The sequence below is a fragment of the Alosa pseudoharengus genome, unplaced genomic scaffold (assembly GCF_046254945.1).
Source record: "Alosa pseudoharengus isolate Yale_2024_CS ecotype anadromous, Long Island Sound unplaced genomic scaffold, YU_APseudo_1.1 YU_APseudo_1.1_scf_14, whole genome shotgun sequence".
Taxonomy (NCBI): domain Eukaryota; kingdom Metazoa; phylum Chordata; class Actinopteri; order Clupeiformes; family Clupeidae; genus Alosa; species Alosa pseudoharengus.
Genome location: NW_027468609.1, coordinates 4,698,458 through 4,703,909, shown reverse-complemented (window position 1 = coordinate 4,703,909; position 5,452 = coordinate 4,698,458). Strand labels below are relative to the sequence as shown.

The window sequence follows — 5,452 nt, the reverse complement described above, 5'->3', positions numbered from 1 at the left end:
GCATGTGTCCGCATGCTACTCCCATAGTCAGCATCGTAGTCCAGCATTTGTTGTCCACTGCGTGAGCTTAGGGTCTAACCCTCGCTCGCCACGTCTGGACCCCTGGAAGTGGACACACAGATGCAGACTTGGTCCCATGGTTTCTTGGTGAGGCTTAGTATAATCCTGCGTGCTGCCCGTTAGACCCTTCCTCATAGCTGTGGACCGTGCTCTGTGCTGTGTCCTGGAAGCCCTCGTGTGTTTGCGCTGGGGTGTGTTAGTGTGTGGGTGACTGCGTTGCCTGTCTGTGCTACCATACACTGAATATATTGAAGATGTACTGTATTGTATAGATTGTGTTTAAAAGAGGAAAAATTCTAAAAATCTATCGTGGACTACTTAATGTTCAATAAAAGTGAGATGTGGAAGTGTGTGTCTGAGTGATTCACTGTGGAGACATGCCTTTAAGTCAAGTGCAGCTGTGCAAGTGCACCCACGTTTGCAGAAAGGTCTTTGATCCTGTGATGTTTAAAATGTAGCTGCTAGTATGAGATCGAAGATTTCACTTTTCCTGCATCATCTCCATTGATTCTTTTATGTTTGACAGATTGTGAACTAGTGAATGTTTCTAAACATCACAGGTCTTCCTCTGAGTAATCATGAGGTAAGGCAACGTTGATCTTCTGCAAACTTCACCACACATTTGCACACACACACATGCACATCCAAATACCTGATTTCTCTGTGTCCTTTTTGGAAGTGTTTAATTAAGCTTAATTGGGAAGTTCTGTGTTGAGCTTTTTGCAGTAGCTTGACAGAAGATGAAAGACAAGACTCAGACAGGCCTCTGAGATTGGACTGACTGCCTGGTTTAACTCCCTCATTCTTCTCAGTAGTGTCTTTACATCAAAACCTCCTGCATAGTAATTAGACTAGAGAGACCAGACATCAAAGCTTTGGTCAGCAGTCATAGCTAATGATGCCAACCTATGATGTTCCTACTTAAACAGCAATCACTTCACTAATTACAGTTCACAGGAGAAATCAAGTCAATATCATGGATATGATTCGGTGGACTTGTTAGCCAATTAACGTTATTGCTCATTAGCCACAGACTGATATGCATTTTGCTAAATATTTTATTCATGCACCACTCAATTATTAATGCATCAAAGGAATTGTCCTCTTTGTAGTGCAAGCCATGTATGATGATCGACATCATGTACCTTTAATGACTAATCTTAAATAATGAGAGAAAATGGATCAAATTCAAATGTTGAAATTTAAAAGACAATATTATATGGGTTGCATTTCCAGAAAAAATTGAGCTCAATACATCATTAGCAATTTTGTTCATATATTTATCTTTACAAATTATCCTTTATCGTAGGTGGCATATCAATTTAAATCTAAGCGTTCTGTAACATGTTCCTAAGCTCCTGTAAGATTTGCAGCTGTTTCCAAAATGGCCGCCTCCCAGCAGAAGGAGGGAGAGAAGAAGGTGCCGGGGCCCAGTCTGGCTAAACCTGCAAGCCTACTGGCCATGTCATTTAATACCTGACCCGGGGAGAAGAGGGATGACTGCCCCCCCTCCTCTCCCTCCCTCGCTCTGCAACGCCCCCTCTCAGATGAGCTGTGCGGGGGGGGGGGGGGCTACAGTGCTTGGGGGGAGAGACATGACACTAATGTGGACTGGAGCTGGACAGGGCAAGGATGAACTCTGACCTCTTACCCCCTGCCCTTCTCTTTCTCCATCTCTCTCTCCCTCTTCCCCCTCTCTCTCTCTCATCACCTCTCCTCCTCCTCCTCTCTCTCTCCTCTTCCCTCTCCCGCCATGGCTGCAGGGGAAAATCAATACGGCCCAGTCAGGAGGGACATATTTCCTGTGCCCTAACTAGAGGATGCGCTCCGACAAGGCCGAGCCCAGACACACAACAAAGGGGCGTGCGGGAGAGAGGGAGAGAGAGAGAGGGAGAGGGAGAGCCATTCGTAAAGACTGGCACTTCAAGGTGTCTGTCTGTATAATAGGCCTGGAGGAGAAGGGAAGAGACGCTCAATAAGCGCAAATACCAAAAGGTCACTGCAGGGGGAAGAGAGGAAGAGTGTGCTCCTCACGCCGTCCTGCACAGCCGTGTGAAGACCACGCACTATGGACATTCATCATGGACGCGCTGTTTGCTCATGAGTCCCCCTGCACTGGTCGGAGTAGAACCATAACTATAGACTGACTCTAAACAAGCACACTAGGTTTGGGATAGCATGGGAGTGGAACTCATTTGATGCTAGAAACTGAGATGTCACTGGTATATACGGAGGAGCTGTGATGGTCTCTATCAGTGTCTATTCAACTGCCTCAACTAAACAAAGACCTCTGACTGGAAGGATGGGAGTATGTTTGGGAAGTGATGAAGATGTGCTAAGAAGAACGTATACTGTGTGTGTGTGTGAGTGTGTGAGAGAGATCAGGGGGAAGAGGCTCTGATTAGGGGTGTTGTGATGGATCCTGACCCAGTGAGGGGTCTTCACCTCACTGCTCTGCTGGGTGACCAGGCGGCCCATCCAACATCTGTGGCCCTCCATACAGAGAGAGACCAGCTGGAGGCTAGCAGACAAGGGGTGGGCGGATTTGATGTGTGTGTGTAAGAGATCATACCTGTGGACTTGCCTGATTCCTCTCTGCTCAGCTATGTGTCTAGAGTAGCGGTGTGTGTGTGTGTGTGTGTGTATTTTTGCCTGACTGTGTCTCAAGGGAGAAGGGAGCCAACACCTGGGGAACCTCCAGTGATCCTCTATCTAATCACGGGGCTTTGGATTAAAGCCTGCCTTCTTCACACACATACACCCCAATGCACACACACACACACACACCTATACACTTTGCCATACTTCTGTAGTGCACCACTCCATCACTTCTTCCTCACTTTCAGGTTTGAAAACACAGTAGCACCAGGAGGGTGTGGGTAAGACAATTGAGAGTAAGATTTCAGTTCAGTCTTCAAAAGCCACCAACACTGAATAAATGCTGCAATTAACTAAAGATTTGCTGCTACATAGAGAGGCCTTTCAACAGAGTTTCAGAATTTAATGAGAATGTAATGTTCAAATGAATTTGGGTTTAATCTGTTTTGTTGTTTTCACTGAAGTGACATTCAATGTCAATGAAATGCTTGGCATAAAAACGGCAAAACCAGGAGTGTTTAATCTTTCTCCAGACAGTGTTTTTTGGGCTTTGCCAAGAAACATCCATCAGTGACATAATGGATAAAAAATGAAAAATATTCGGCCCCTGTTTCAGATTATGTCAACATTTTTATTGAGTCTGTGCATGTTGATGGATAGCCTGCCTTGGCCGTGACTGACAGCGGGGTCTTAATGTCCTCCACTAGCCTGGGTGTTCCCATGCTGCCTTGCGCGCGATTTGATTCACGCTGCTAAGGCAGCCTGGAGACCATGGAGCAAATTTTCGAGATAGGGGATGAGCTATGCACAGACGCATTTGATAGACATCCGTGGCACCCAATAAACGGATCTGGGCATTTTTTTCAAATACGAGAAAATTAACGTTTGGTTCCCAGACCACGTCTCATTGAGAAGTGGTGGCGCTAGCCAGGCTAGTCCTCCACTTCTCCTCCCTCACTCTCCTCCCAGCCTGAGCGCTGAGGGAACGCAGCAGTATGGACGCCCGTCAATTAGTGCAAAATGAATTCGCTCATTTAACTTTTGCCTTTACCTATTGCTAACTATTGATCCATCCCAAATTAATTATAACATCCTTGTTAATCTATAGGGCACTAGGTCCTTTCTCTCTCTCTCTCTCTCTCTCTCTCTCTCTCTCCCTCTCTGTCTCTCTCTGTCTCTCGCGCTCTCTGCTAGCTGTAGAGGAGGATTAGGGACCTGGGAACCAGCCTGGTGAATGGTATCCTGAGACCTCTCTTCTGTGTGATTGGGTCCCTCCCACAATCAATGACTTTACAGAACAGAGGAGAGTGGAGATGGATGGGTGTCCAGTGTCCGAGCCTCACCCTTCCCCCACCCGGAGGACCAGTGCGCAGCCAGTGGTCAGTTTGAGCCCCGTGTCCAGAAGGTCATCGTAAGCCATGTCAACCCCCCCCCCCCCCTTTCTGCTAAATCACCCCACCGCCCCCCCCATCACACCCCACACCCCCATCCCCTCATCACAGAGCGGGAAGCAGCCAAGCCGTAGATCATATCACAAGGTGAGTGTGACCTCTGACCCCGGCACAATCCAGCAGCCTCCCGCCCATTCATCATACACTCTCTCATACACACTCCCTGGCAGCCTAAAATGCGTAAACATTACCTATTGATTTTATTGACCAGATTCCACAATCTGTACCTTGGAAATACCCACGGCACAGTTATGAGTGTGTGTGCGTGTGTGTGTGTATGTTGTGTGCATGTGCGCATGTTTGTCTGACGGTTCCTCTCTTCCATTCTATTTCTCTCTGCTCCACCACTCTTTCCCCCCCCCCTTCTCCACCTTCTTCGTGAGGGTTGCCTTGCTCGTCCACTCCTGGTCATTATAGCAGGCTTCCACAACAGATGAGTGACAGTGTGTGTCAGTTTGACAAGGTGGACGTTGGCACTGTTACTGGAGAAGCCATTTCAATGGTGAGACACACACTCGTACTGTGTGTGTCTGTGTGAGTGTGTGTGTGTGGATGTGACGTGACTAAGACACAATAAAAGCAAGAGGTCAGCCATTTTGGGCAAGAGCGTCGTTGTTGTGCGGTGATGATGCTGGAAGATGCTCCTGCCTGTCTGTCCAGCACAATGGTGTAGGGGTCAGCAGATGGCAGACCCTCAGCCCAGATTGGGCAGCCCAGCCTACCTCCCCTCCCCTCAGGAGAGGAACAGACACACCACTGCTACCTCCATTGTGTTTCCACAAACAACAACAGCAAAGATGCCCCTTAGGACTGAGCGCGTCTTTCTGACTAAGATTGTCCTGAAAAGAACAGTGCTTATGTGCATTTTGGAATGTAGTGATTGTGTATAGAGGACTGCTACACACCACAGTGGCTCAAATGACAAAATGTTATGGCTCCTACACATGTTGTATTTGTTTATAAGGAGAGACAGAGGAAGCAAGTGCTGTGTGGGAGGGAGGGTTTTGCATGTGGCTTAAACAAAAATGAATTACTGCCACCTAACAGACATAGACCAGAATGCACCTTCTCATTTTACTATGCACTCTGACCACTGAGTCCAGCAGCTGCACATGCACTCTTCTCATTCATGCAGTCAACTGATTCACTCTAAAATAGTAAAACGAACCTGTACTGAACCATGTTAAATATTTTAGATAATTCAAAATTCAGTTTGAATTTTCCTGTGACATCCCATTAGAAAATGTTGTGATTTTTTTTCCCCACTTTCGTGATTTCACTTTCGTAAATCCTTCATAAGCCTAAATAAATCACACACCAGAATACCTGGATAAACTAGATAT

The 5,452-nt window shown here is 46.9% G+C and overlaps 1 protein-coding gene across 1 annotated transcript in view; it reads left to right on the top strand.

The window, feature by feature from the left end:
• The window catches only part of LOC143123497 (WD repeat-containing protein 7-like), a 50,621-nt gene extending 50,214 nt beyond the window's left edge, over positions 1-407 (top strand). The window contains exon 8 of the mRNA XM_076284950.1: positions 1-407. This exon is cut by the window's left edge and continues 2,792 nt beyond it. The gene's annotated coding sequence lies outside the window, so the exon portion shown is untranslated.
• The last annotated feature ends 5,045 nt before the right edge of the window (positions 408-5,452 follow it).